The sequence below is a fragment of the Hyla sarda genome, chromosome 4, assembly GCF_029499605.1.
Source record: "Hyla sarda isolate aHylSar1 chromosome 4, aHylSar1.hap1, whole genome shotgun sequence".
Classification (NCBI taxonomy): Eukaryota; Metazoa; Chordata; class Amphibia; order Anura; family Hylidae; genus Hyla; species Hyla sarda.
The window spans coordinates 118,404,770-118,419,916 of NC_079192.1; the positions used below are offsets into that span (position 1 = coordinate 118,404,770).

General features: G+C 40.8%; 1 long non-coding RNA gene across 1 annotated transcript; it reads left to right on the top strand.

Annotated features, from left to right (window-relative positions):
* The first annotated feature begins 3,546 nt into the window (after window positions 1-3,546).
* Window positions 3,547-14,654, top strand: LOC130368360 (uncharacterized). Its single transcript, XR_008892431.1, has 2 exons — window positions 3,547-3,761; window positions 11,563-14,654. It is a non-coding gene; the product is annotated as an uncharacterized LOC130368360 (long non-coding RNA).
* Window positions 14,655-15,147: the final 493 nt, after the last annotated feature.

Consider the following 15,147-nt stretch of genomic DNA (forward strand, 5'->3'; position numbering starts at 1 on the left):
GAGCAGGATCTTATGAGAAGTGGGCCAAGATACCTGCAGTCTGTAGAAGACACCTTCACACCTGAGACAGCTGGAGCAGTATCTTATGAGAAGTGGGCCAAGATACCTGCAGTCTGGGGAAGACACCTTCATACCTGAGACAGCTGGTGCAGTATCTTATGAGGAGTGGGCCAAGATACCTGTAGTCTGGAGAAGACACCTTCATACCTGAGACAGCTGGAGCAGGATCTTATGAGGAGTGGGCCAAGATACCTGGAGTCTGGAGAAGATACCTTCACACTGAGGCAGCTGGAGCAGGATCTTATGAGGAGTGGGCCAAGATACCTGGAGTCTGGAGAAGACACCTTCACACCTGAGAAAGCTGGAGCAGGATCTTATGAGAAGTGGGCCAAGATACCTGCAGTCTGGAGAAGATACCTTCACACCTGAGACAGCTAGAGCAGTATCTTATGAGGAGTGGGCCAAGATACCTGGAGTCTGAAGAAGACACCTTCACACCTGAGACAGCTGGAGCAGGATCTTATGACGAGTGGGCCAAGATACCTGGAGTCTGGAGAAGATACCTTCACACTGAGACAGCTGGAGCAGTATCTTATGAGGAGTGGGCCAAGATACCTGGAGTCTGGAGAAGACACCTTCACACCTGAGAAAGCTGGAGCAGGATCTTATGAGAAGTGGGCCTAGATACCTGCAGTCTGGAGAAGATACCTTCACACCTGAGACAGCTAGAGCAGGATCTTATGAGGAGTGGGCCAAGATACCTGCAGTCTGGAGAAGACACCTTCACACCTGAGACAGCTGGAGCAGGATCTTATGAGGAGTGGGCCAAGATACTTGCAGTCTGGAGAAGACACCTTCAAACCTGAGACAGCTGGAGCAGGATCTTATGACGAGTGGGCCAAGATACCTTGAGTCTGGAGAAGATACCTTCACACTGAGACAGCTGGAGCAGTATCTTATGAGGAGTGGGCCAAGATACCTGGAGTCTGGAGAAGACACCTTCACACCTGAGAAAGCTGGAGCAGGATCTTATGAGAAGTGGGCCTAGATACCTGCAGTCTGGAGAAGATACCTTCACACCTGAGACAGCTAGAGCAGGATCTTATGAGGAGTGGGCCAAGATACCTGCAGTCTGAAGAAGACACCTTCACACCTGAGACAGCTGGATCAGGATCTTATGAGGAGTGGGCCAAGATACCTGTAGTCTGGAGAAGACACCTTCACACCTGAGACAGCTGGAGCAGGATCTTATGAGGAGTGGGCCAAGATACCTGCAGTCTGAAGAAGACACCTTCACACCTGAGACAGCTGGAGCTGGATCTTATGAGGAGTGGGCCAAGATACCTGCAGTCTGGAGAAGACACCTTCACACCTGAGACAGCTGGAGCAGGATCTTATGAGGAGTGGGCCAAGATACCTGCAGTCTGGAGAAGACACCTTCATACCTGAGACATCTGGAGCAGGATCTTATGAGGAGTGGGCCAAGATATCTGGAGTCTGGAGAAGACACCTTCACACCTGAGACATCTGGAGCAGGATCTTATGAGGAGTGGGCCAAGATACCTGGAGTCTGGAGAAGACACCTTCACACCTGAGACATCTGGAGCAGGATCTTATGAGGAGTGGAGCCAAGATACCTGCACTCTGGAGAAGACACCTTCATACCTGAGACATCTGGAGCAGGATCTTATGAGGAGTGGGCCAAGATACCTGTAGTCTGGAGAAGACACCTTCATACCTGAGACAGCTGGAGCAGGATCTTATGAGGAGTGGGCCAAGATACCTGGAGTCTGGAGAAGATACCTTCATACCTGAGACATCTGGAGCAGGATCTTATGAGGAGTGGGCCAAGATACCTGCAGTCTGGAGAAGACACCTTCATACCTGAGACATCTGGAGCAGGATCTTATGAGGAGTGGGCCAAGATACCTGCAGTCTGGAGAAGACAACTTCACACCTGAGACAGCTGGAGCAGGATCTTATGAGGAGTGGGCCAAGATACCTGCAGTCTGGAGAAGACACCTTCATACATGAGATAGCGGGAGCAGGATCTTATAAGGAGTTGGCCAAGATACCTGGAGACAAGTGCAGAAGTCTCATTGAGAGTTACAGAAATCTCTGGGTTGCAGTGACTGCATCAAAAGGTTGTGCAACAAAATATAATCCACAAAGAAGAGGTAAGAGTCGGCACTGCAGCAGCTAGTAGCAATCAAATGAACACACACCTGCGTTAGACCGCGGGGAACCTCACCTAATCCTGATACATGGGGTGCAAGTGCAAATCCAAGCAATGGAATAAATGCAATAGAAATAAAGGCAACTACACTCACCAATCAGTGAAAAGGATTTCTTTACTGTAGTCCGTTAGGCACTAACAGCAGTGTGACAGGTATGTTAAAGAGCGGAAGCAGAGGTGGCTACGGGACAGAACTGTTTCGCACAGTGATTGTGCTTCCACAAGCCAACAAAATATAAGGTTTAGGGACCATCGTTTTTTTCCAGGACGGTTTCATTGTTTTGTGTTTCAAAATGATTCTGTTAAACTACAATTTAAAAGCAATGTTTCATTTTCATCAGATAATTTTCAGTAATAATTTTATTATTAGATTTGTCAGTTTCAGGTTATTTCTGGGAGCATTGTGGATTTTTCTGTCTTTAACAGAAGGGAATCTACAATTTTGTCCATGGCTGTATTTAAAGGGGTACTCCGGTGGAAAACATATTTTTTAAATCAACTGGTGCTAAAAAGTTAAATAGATTAGTAAATTACTTCTATTTAAAAATCCTAATCTTTCCAGTATTTATCAGCTGCTGTATACTACAGAGGAAGTTGTGTTGTTCTTTTCTGTCTGACCACAGTGTTCTCTGTTGACACCTCTGTCCATGTCAGGAACTGTCTAGAGAAGGAGAGAATCCCCATAGAACAACTCAACTTGGATTTGCTGAAACCAATAATATACTGCAATGGAAATGAACGTATGCAAATAAATGAACATCAATTGGAGTCGGGAAGGAATTTTTATCTCTAGTATGAGTTTTTTTTGCCTTCCTCTGGATCAACTCAACTCAGTAGGGACTCATTAGGGTTATAGGTTGAACTTGATGGACTATGTTATTATGTTACTAACGAATGGGTTGGTGTAATACTTTTTGAACCTGTTTTGACTATACTTGGAAACCAAAGTCTTATATATGTGGGACTCTTCCTTGATAAATTCTACTGACCATTATCTGACATGTCTTTGTTTTGCTCTTAAAGGGGTATTACAGGAAAAAAAACTTTTTTTTTCTTACATCAACTGGCTCCAGAAAGTGAAACAGATTTGTAAATTACTTCTATTAAAAAATCTTAATCCTTTCAAAAATTATCAGCTGCTGAAGTTGAGTTGTTCTTTTCTGTCTGGCAACAATGCTCTCTGCTGACATCTCTGCTTGTCTTGGGAACTGCACAGAGTAGAAAAAGTTTGCTATGGGGATTTGCTTCTACTCGACACAGTTCCTGAGACAGGTGTCATCAGAGAGCACTTAGACATAAAAGAACAACTCTACTTCAGCAGCTCATAACTACTGAAAGGATTAAGATTTTTTAAATAGAAGTAATTCACTTTCTGGAGCCAGTTGATATATATAATTTTTTTTCCTGAATAACCCCTTTAACAGTGTATTCTAAATTTTCATGTTACAGGTTGACATTTGAAAATCTTTTTTATGTTTTAGATGTGACTTGTTCCATTACTCTAACCTGAAAATGACGTGACAAAGTAAGTGAACCCTTTGGAATTCCCTGATTACTAACAGTTTATGGTTTAATTTGTATCTGAGTCACAAACACAATCTAACTGAACTAATAACACACAAACTGCTGTACTTTCATGTATTTTATTGAGCACATTGAGTTAACATCCACAGTGCAGGAAGAGAAAATAAAGGAACTCTTAAAAAGTACCTGTCACCAAATAAACTGTTCTAAATTAACTCAGGCTATGTCCCCTAACGACTTCTAAGACCCCTCCTGCCCTTAAATACAGTTTCAGAGCTTTAAAAAGCTGTGTATCATACCTTTCTTCTTGCTCACATAGTACAATCTCCCAGCAGGAGAAAGTGGGCTTTTCCACTGAAGCCTGCTGGGGGACCACTTCTGCCCTCACATGGTTGCAGTGCTTTGCAGCTTTCAGTGAGGCTCTGTGCAGCTGTCAATCAAGCCCAGTGCAGAGAAACACTTCCTGAGTTCAGACTCCTTCCAGGCTGGGAGGAGACCAAACTCACTGTATTAATTGTGGCAGGGAACAGAACAGAGCCACCTAGTGGCAGTTTTTTTGATTACATTTTAAACATATTTATGTTGATTATTTTAAAAGCAAGTGAATGGTAAGGTGTCTGCTAATTACACAAGGAACACTATATTAAAATGTTTATTTGGGAACAGGTACTCCTTAAACTTCAGATTTTTGGCACGTTTGTAACTCCTCATCTTCTAAGAGCCATAACGCCTTTATTTTTTACACAAACAGATCCACATGAGGCCTTGTTTTTGACTAATTGTACTTTTTAAAGACATCCTTCATCTAACCATACAATTTACTGCAAAAAAAAGAAAAAGAATTGTGAGCTAAAAAATATGAAAATACACCTATGATTCTGCAACGTTTCAAGGGTTTAGTTTTTATGCTGTTCACTTTGTAGTAAAACAGATAAATTATTGTGCAGGTCAGAACAATTAAAGGGATACTCAATTTAAATAATTTTTGTTTTGTTTTACTGTTATAAAAATTAAAACTTAAAAAAGTTTTACAAAACAAAACAAAAAAAATACACATTCTTTGATTCACCATATTCCCCTTTTTAGACTTTGTTTTACTTTTTAGACTTCTGCGCTGTATGATGGCTCTTGTTTTGCACCGTGACCTGTAATTTTTCTAGAATTATAATTGGGCCAATGGGAATTTTTGACTGCTTTTTCAAAAATTCTTGGATGTGATGTAACTAAAAATAAGTAATACTTGCATTTGATATTTTTTTCCTTTACATCATTTATCATGTGGGATAAGCATTATTTTTAATAGTTTGGATATTACTTTGGAGTTTAAACTCCAATAATTTAGAGTAGAAACTAATTAAAAAAAAATAAAAAAAAAGGTAAAAGGGAATGAATTACATTTTTATTATTTTAAAAAACATTTAACTTTTTTGGTCCCTTAATGGGATTTTTACAAGCAATAATTTGATACTGTATAGCGGTGAACTGTCAAATTTGTGGTCTTCTAGTACAGCATGCCTGAGGCAGACTGTACAAGAAGATCTCCTAATGGCAGACATAAAAGTTTTTAGAACTCTCTGGCTACCATAGTAACTAATCAGCACCCCACAATTATGTTCCAGTTGGACCTCGGACAGCACCTGAAAGTTTACTTTCTGCATTCCGCGACTAAAGTTCAATCCCCGTAGTTGCAGGCAAGTATTGGCCGTAAGGTTGCCATTAAAAGGCATCTCAGCAGTCATTAAGAGGTTAAAGGAAAACTGTCATATGTTTTCTCCCGCACTATCCACAGGTACCGGTGGATAGTGCGGGAGACTCTGAACATTTTTAGTCCTACCTTGCCCGGATGCGCTGCGCCGTTCGCCCATTATAGCAGTTTTTCAGTATATTTAAATTAGCTGCTAACTGGCATGGGCGGGGTTACTGCCTTCATCTGGCACTGTGACGTAACAGCCCCCCAGGCCGCAGCACCGCTCGGCCAATGAATATTCATATAATGTCTTAGACACTCTCCTTCTCATCCTGGTCAATACTGCGCATGTGCGGGATTTACTCCAGCGCTGCTCCGGACTAATGAAGCAGCGTTGAAGACCGCTTCTGAGTATAGTAGGAAATTCTGCACATGCGCAGTATCGGCTGGGATGAGAAGGAGAGTGTAAGACATTATATGAATATTCATTAGCCGGGCGGTGCTGCGGGCCGGGCAGCAGCTATGTCACAGTGCAAGATGAAGGCAGTAACCCCGCCCGTGCCAGTTAGCAGCTAATTTAAATGTACAGAAAAACTGCTATAACGAGGGAACGGCGCAGTGCATCCGGGCAAGGTAGGACTCAAAATGTTCAGTGTCTCCCGCACTATCCACCGGTACCTGTGGATAGTGTGGGAGAAAAAATATGACAGTTTTCCTTTAAGATTCCCCTTTACCTGATTTTACCTCCATCAAACATTTCCTGAAGCTGATGTTAAAGGGGTACTCCGTTGGAATTTTTTTTTTAAATCAACTGGTGCCAAAAAGGTAAACAGATTTGTAAATGACTTCTATTGAAAAATCTTAATCCTTCCAGTACTTATGAGCTGCTGTATGCTCCACATGAAGATTTTTTTTTTATTTCCTTTCTGTCTGACCACAGTACTGTATGCTGACACCTCTGTCCATTTTAAGAACTGTCCAGAGCAGGAGAAAATCCATATAGCAAACCTTTCCTGCTCTGGACAGTTTCTGACATGGACAGCAGCTGATAAGTACTGGAAGGATTAGGATTTTTAAACTGAAGTAATTTACAAATCTGTTTAACATTCTGGCATCAGTTGATAACAAAAAAAAAAGGGGGGGGTCAGCAGAGTACCCCTTTAACCCCTTAAGGACCGGGGTTTTTTCCGTTTTTGCATTTTCATTTTTTGCTCCTTGCCTTTAAAAAATCATAACTTTTTAAATTTTGCACCTAAAAATCCATATGATTATTTTTTTGCGCCATCAATTCTACTTTGTAATGACGTCAGTCATTTTGCCCAAAAATCTACGGTGAAACAGAAAAAAATCATTGTGCGACAAAATTGAAAAAAAAAACGCAGTTTTGTAACTTTTGGGGGCTTCCGTTTCTGCGTAGTACATTTTTCGGTAAAAATGACACCTTATCTTTATTCTGTAGGTCCATACCATTAAAATGATACCCTACTTATATAGGTTTGATTCTGTCGTACTTCTGGAAAAAATCATAACTACATGCAGGAAAATTAATACGTTTAAAATTGTCATCTTCTGACCCCTATAACTTTTAAATTTTTCCGTGTATGGGGCGGTATGAGGGCTCATTTTTTGGGCCGTGATCTGAAGTTTTTAAGGGTACCATTTTTGCATTGATAGGACTTATTGATCTTATTGACTTTTTATTCATTTTTAAATGATATAAAAAGTGACCAAAAATGCACTATTTTGGACTTTTGAATTTTTTTGCACGTACACCATTGATCGTGCGGTTTAATTAACAATATATTTTTATAACTCTGACATTTCCACACGTGGTGATACCATATATGTTTATTTTATTTTTATTTACACTGTTTTTTTTTATGGGAAAAGGGGGGTGATTCAAACTTTTAATAGGGAGGGGTTAAATGATCTTTATTCACTTTTTTTTTTCACTTTTTTTTTGCAGTGTTATAGCTCCCATAGGGACCTATAACACTGCACACACCGATCTTTATCATTGATCACTGGTTTTTCATAGGAAACCAGTGATCGATGATTCTGCCGCTTGACTGCTCATGCCTGGCTTTCAGGCACTGAGCAGTCATTCGGCGATCGGACAGCGAGGAGGCAGGTAGGGACCCTCCGGCTGTCCTGTAAGCTGATTGGGATGCCGCAATTTCGCCGCGGCTATCCCGAACAGCGCACTGAGCTAACCGGCAGTTTTTACATTCCCTTTTAGCCGTGTGACTCAGCTCTGAGCGCGCGGCTAAAGGATCGGCGCTGCACGCTATTAGCGGCGGGTCCCGGCTTCACTATGACGCCGGGCCCGCCGTGATATGATGCGGGGTTACCGTGTAACCCCCCGTTAGATCACGGGAGCAGGACCAAGGACGTACCGGTACGTCCTTGGTCCTTAAGGGGTTAAGAGGCGGGGGGGGGGCTTCTCTGCCTACCCGTAAACCTACAATTACAGTCTCAGCTTCTCAATTAAAACATCTTGCATCAATTAGTTTTAAAAGTAATCACACAGAGGTGCACTTTTTAGACTATTTAGGTATTAAGACTGGCTTTTTACACACTGGTCATATAAAAAAAAAATGTATTAACCAACTATATTGAAGTAAGGAGCAAAGTATATAAAGAAGATGATGCCTCATAATACATTTGTTGCATGTTTTGCTGCCTATGCATCTTTGAACTAAAATCTATGCCAGCTCATAATCACGCCCTTTATCACCTATATCAGTGGTCTTCAACCTGCAGACCTCCAGATGTTGCAAAACTACAACTCCAAGCATACCCGGACAGCCGTTGGCTGTCCGGGTATGCTGGGAGTTGTAGTTTTGCAACATCTGGAGGTCCACAGGTTGAACACCACTGACCTATATGTTAGGACTATTTCTGGTGTAAATGATCTTAAAGGGGTACTCCCGTGGAAAACTTTTTTTTTAAATCAACTGTTGCCAGAAAGTTAAACAGATTTGTAAATGACTTCTATAAAAAAAAAATCGTAATCTGTCCAGTACTTATTAGCTGCTAAATACTACAGAGGAAATGGTTTTCTTTTTAGAACACAGAGCTCTCTGCTGACATCATGACCACAGTGCTCTCTGCTGACATCTCTGTCCATTTTAGAAACTGTCCAGAGCAGCATATGTTTGCTATGGGGATTTTCTCCTACTCTGAACAGTTCTTAAAATGGACAGAGATGTCAGCAGAGAGCACTGTGGTCATGATGTCAGCAGAGAGCTCTGTGTTCCAAAAAGAAAACCATTTTCTTTGTAGTATTCAGCAGCTAATAAGTTTTGGAAGGTTTAATATTTTTTAATAGGAGTCATTTACAAATCTGTTTAACTTTCTGGCACCAGTTGATAAAAAAAATGTTTTCCACGGGAGTACCCCTTTAAATCTGTCTCAACCCTCCTGCTAGTCCCTGCCCACTTTGGTCCAATATTTTAGGACCGTGCTTGATTGTAAGCAGCTTGTGTGTGTACAAACCTGGTCATTCATTGAGGCCACGACTTAATGAGTACCTGGCACTCAAAAAGTTACACATCTCACAAATTAATGTCAAAAGTTTTAATTGCTGGTGGTCTCAGGGAAAAGCACGCACTTCAGCATTTTACTTTTCAGCATGCAACCATCTCTGGCTAGCTCTTTGGATGGTTCTATAGACTTATAGGATGAAGGTCACTGTGAGACTTCAAGTGAAGTGCTTAAAGGGGTACTCTGGTAGATTTTTTTTTTTTTTAAGTCAACTGGTGCCAGAAAGTTAAACAGATTTGTAAATTATTTCTATTAAAAAATCTTGATCCTTCCAGTACTTATCAGCTGCTGTATAATACAGAGGAAGTTCTTTTCTTTTAGAATTTATTTTCAGTCTGACCACATTGCTCTCTGCTGACACCTCTGTCCATGTCAGGAACTGTCCGGAGTAGGAGAGGTTGGCTATGGGGATTTGCTCCAACTCTAGACAGTTCCTGACACTGGCAGAGGTGTCAGCAGAGAGCAATGTGGCAGACAGAAAATAAATTCAGAAAGAAAAGGACTTCCTTTGGAGCATACAGCAGCTCATAAGTACTGGAAGGATTAAGATTGTTTAAATAGAAGTAATTTACAAATCTGTATAACTTTCTGACACCAGTTGATTTAAAAAAAAAAAAAAAAAAACAACATGTTTTCCAACGGAGTACCCCTTTAAGTGTGTGCTTCTTTCTGCACATTCTACTGATTGACTGAGGTCTCAGCAAAGACAACCCAACCAATCAAAAAATTTGACAAGTCTATGGAAGATGTCAGAATTTTGTAGCAACAGTAATGATCAGATCTATGCATACAAGGACTGGTCATAATATTTTGGAATCTAATCTGCCATATAAATGTATATCAGATGGATATCAGACATGATTTTATTATTAAGAAAATAAATCTTGTCCAGCATTTGGGTGAAGTCCAACAAGGTAAAACTTTATTTTGAGGCTTGCAAATACACGATTAAAACACTCTGACGTGTTTCACGCTTTCTCGCTTAGTCCATGACTAATCGCAAAAGCGTGAAACGCGTCAGAGTGTCTTAATCGTGAATTTGCAAGCCTCTGAATAAAGTTATACCCTGTTGGACTTCACCCGAATGTGGGACAATATTTATTTTCCTGAGATTGCCGTGTGAGAAGCCGGAGGCGGGTCCGGCGGGTCCGCGCACAGGTGGTGCTCCAATCTGGCTGAGCTGTTTTCATTTTGCTATGATTTTATTATTCTCCTGCCTCAAAGGGTTGGCATTCTTTCAGCATATTCTGCATATTGAGTTAAAGGGGTACTCCACCCCTAGACATCTTATCCCCTATCCAAAGGATAGGGGATAAGATGTCTGATGGTGGGGGTCCCACCGCTGGGGACCCCTGTGATCTCGGCTGCGGCACCCCAGACATCTGGTGCATGGAGCGAATTTCGCTGGACTGGAGATGTGGGGTGGAGGCTCGTGATGTCATGGTTAGAGATGAGCGAACTTACAGTAAATTTGATTCGTCACAAACTTCTCGGCTCGGCAGTTGATGACTTTTCCTGCATAAATTAGTTCAGCTTTCAGGTGCTCCCGTGGGCTGGAAAAGGTGGATACAGTCCTAGGAGACTCTTTCCTAGGACTGTATCCACCTTTTCCAGCCCACCGGAGCACCGGAAAGCTGAACTAATTTATGCAGGAAATGCCAACAACCGCCGAGCCGAGAAGTTCGTGACAAATCAAATTTACTGTAAGTTCGCTCATCTCTAGTCATGGTCACTCCCCGCTCTTGACGTCACGGCCACACATACTCAATGCAAGTCTATGCGGCACTCCAGACATCTGGTGCACGAAGCGAACTTTGCTGGACTGGAGATGTGGGGTGGAGGCTCGTGACGTCATGGTCACGCTCCGTCACGCCCCCTCCCATAGAGTTGCATTTAGGGGGCATGGCCTTGATGTCATGAGCGGGCATGGCTGTGACATCACGAGCATCCGGCGCTGCACCCGACGCTCTAAACGAACGCTGGATGCAGCAGGGAGATCATGGGGTCCCCAGCGGCGGGACCCCTGCGATCAGACATTTTATCCCTTATGCTTTGGAAAGGGGATAAGATGTCTAAGGGTGGAGTCCCCCTTTATGGGTATTGCACAAAACTGCCCAAACAATTGTACATCTACTGCCATATTCTCATCTAACGTCCATTATGACATGCTTCGCCCAGCTTCTACTACTCCACATTTCCAGATAGATTACAGACTCTGAGCCTCCTATGCCGAAGTCCTGCATCATTTTGATCAGTGAAATGCTCGATATTATCACTAAACAATGTGTTTGATTTATCCATATTAATCTTAAAACTGAAGATTCATGATACATTCATGACAGGGGGAAAAAAAATCTGGGAATTAGGTTCTCCAGACGAGAAGACCCCATGCAGGCTGACTCTTTGTGGAAGACTAGTGATTTTGTTGTTGTAAGCTTATTTGCATGACAACAAGTCACAGTCTGCCTCACAGTGCCCAGCATTCTCACCGCCACAGGAAGAAATAGAAAGAAGATATTACAGAAGAGAGGAGTCTTCACAACTTGTGATCTGTGCTTATTGTTTGTAGATAAAAATGAACCTTCTCACAGTGAAATATGCATTACTTCCTGCAGACTAACCACCATTGAAGCTCATGTATCATGTCTGCAGAAATAAATAGGTATGTGTATTTTACAGTGCACTTCAACATTTGTCATATTATTTAAGATCCTTGTAAAATGATTTTCGCTGCATGTTGTTTATTTAATCAGTACTTAATATGCTTACTACACATACACACATATATATAGGTGTGTGTACCTGGTTGCGTGTGGCCAATATGTGGCAATCAATGTCCACAAGATCTTTCCAGCACAATCATGCAGCCACAATTTGGTTGTATGCAGCCAGGCACTTGTGTGGCCTTAAAGGGGTACGACAGCCGCCAGGCCCCCTTCATTCATGCCTATGGGAGATGGGGTGATGGCTATGCACTAGCTTCTGTGTTTTGGATGCCGCTGCTGCCGGCCTGGAAATCACAGGGGTCCGAAGCAGCTGGACCCCCCCCCCCCCCCCTTGATCAGACAGCTTATCCCCTTTCCATTGGATAGGGGATAAGATCTTTTCTGGTGGAGTACCCCTTTAACCTTAGGAAGAAAGTGAACAGTCAGTTATTGAAGTTAATAAAGCAAATGATAAGGTTAGATGATTGGGTCAGAGCATCTCCAAAATGTCAGGCCTTGTGTGTCTCCAGTGTACAGTGGTTGGAACCAAAAGAGGTCTGCATATTACAGAACACATGTTTGAAATGTATACATATATATATATATATATATATATATATATATATATATATATATATATATCAAATCAGAATCTAAGTATTGGTCCTAGAGTAAAGGAGATCAGATAAAATTATTGTAGATTTAAATATGGATCAAAAGATTAAATAAAATAAAAAGTGTATTTACTATATCACGCAGCCACTTGAAATCAGATGGGGTCACATATTTAAATCTGTTTCCATGGACACAGATTAAAAGTACATATGCAGGGATAGACTTATCTTGAAAGAAACATTAGCTACGAGCAGAATATACTTAACCCCGATGAACAATACAGGTGAATGAAGGCACCTGCAGACTGCTGACACAAAAACCATTAGGATAACATTCCCTGTACCACTTGGTTCACATTTATGGAATTTTATTTGCAACAATTTATATATTTGTGGAAAAAAATTGCAGTTTTGCAAGAGAATTAAAAAATTGCATATTAGTTCATAATGAAAAAAAAAAAAAAAAAACAAGTAACCATGTGTCCAGTATTCATAAGAAATCAATGTATGTCTGCACGTGACCACAATATAATGACTCAAGCACACTGACAATATTACATGTAATATGGGTCAGAGAAGTGTAAGGTACACACCATAGTACATATGCCTCCTCATGATATATAGAGCAAGGTACCAAACAAGCCACTCCCACTGGGATATAGCAGCCATAGTGCCCTAGACCCTTCTCAAGATACAAAATTGTTTTGGGTAAGCACAAAAGTAAACAATCACATAGATCCATCATATCACTCTCCCATAGTGCAAAAAAATCGGTACGAACATACTAAGACTTCAAACTTATGTTTTCGTGCCTACCCCCTGAGGAAGACACAAATACGTGTGTTCCCAGCATCAGCATGTCATTTTTCTGTGTATAATCTGCTTTTGGAGTCTCTTCAGATGGTTATAGTATTGCATTACAGTGTCCGCAAATATACAGCATGATACATAATGATTGGTTGAGACGTAGATATATGCTAGGTGGAACTTTTCGTGTTAACAAATGATGGAAGTCTAGCTCATTGTACAAGTAGTGACTTGTGTTACCATCTTCACCCCAGAATTCACATAAACAAATTCTGATATTTCTTAAATATGTTTTGCACAATCCAAGAGGGTCCTTACAACATGAGCTGATCTTAAGGAGTCCTTAACCAATCACAGGGTGTCCTCCACCAGGCAGCAAGTGTTCTATTGCCCTGGAGTGCCACCACAGGGGAAATAAAGCATCACATGATATTTTTTGGACAATCAGTTACAATTTATAGTGAGGCTAGGTAATGTATTGGATGGAGATCCTAAATAAGGAACCCTCTTTGTATTTACTTAAAGGGATCTTTCAGCTCTATATCATGCTCAGAGCTGCAGACATGGGATATATAACAAATATCACCTGTCTCTTAGCTGACGGCTGTTTGCAAAGTTATAAATTATGTTTTCCTAAAGAGTAATAGAGGCCTGGCTGAGCTGCAGCATGAACACATCCTCCAAGCTCTGCATGATTTATGTACAGTGTTTGGTTTGCAGAACTGAGTCTTGTGAATCAATCCAAGGCCAGTGCTGCAGCTCAGCACAGCTTCTAAAACTTTTGAGCTTAGAAGGAAAACAACATTTTATATTTTATAATTATGTTTTCCCAAAGACTCATAAAGACCTGGCTAAGCTGTAGCATGCACGCCTCCTCCCAGCTCTCCATGATTTCTGTACAGGGTTTGGTTTCCAAAACTGAGTCTTGTAGATCAATCCAAGTCCAGTGCATGCTGCAGCTCAGCACAGCTTTTGCACTTAGAAGGAACACAATATTTTATAACTTTGCAAACAGCTATCAGCTAAGAGAAAGGTATCATTTATCTCCCTATTACCTATATGCTCAAATCCTCAGCTATGAGCATAATATTCAGTTGACAGATTCCCTTTAACTGCTGGAATGTGTATTCTGAGGTTATATATTCTGTTTTGTTTTTTTAATATCAGTTGCAGAAGGTTGTTTTTTTTTATTTTTTTTTTTATGTCCAATTTCTTCCAACTTTCCAATTGTTTTTGTACATGCAAAAACATTTTGTTGTGAAATCCTTTTCTCTACAGTAATTTGTGTTTCTGATCACCTTAGTTGTTGCTTATGTCCATATTTAAAGTAAAAGCAACAAGAGGCTTGGTTTGAAAGTGCCACCAGCATTAGACCCGAAGGAGAAGACAGGCAGACAATCCATCTAATCAGAGCAGCATTCAGAAGAAACGACTATTGAACTTAATTCACAGCACTCATCAGTGCTTTTCAAAGGAGGAAAATTATAAACCATTTATGCTGTTTTTTTGTTTTGTATTGGAAAAGTGTGCAAAAATCGTGCAAGCTCTGTTGTAATTACCGTCATTACTGCTGTACACACTTGACCTCATCTTTTCAGGCTGTCGTATTTATTTTTCAAGAAACTGCAAGTAAAAAATGAAGACTGGGGCATGCTGTGAACTTATTTTGGAGCCTGAAGGAATACGTGTCTGCAGTGAGCCCTTTGCCAATTTGTAGTTCCTTTTTTTTTTCTATTATTAAAGATTTTTTTATTTTATTTATTTTGGACTTTTTTATAAAAAGAAAAAAAAAGATACTGTTATCGGTAAAATCTTCATAAAACCTTCATACTGAGGCCAGTCTGAGATGCACGTTTGATTTTATTTTCTTGTATTTCTTTTGTGTTGTTTGCTAAGATTTCTACAAATAAAGGATGAATTGGGACACCACTGTGTGTCAGCATGATTTATTTTTCAAATGTAAAACAAAAAGGTTGAATATTACCCTTTGTATTGTTGATGCAAGATGATTTTTTTTTTAGGTCTTCG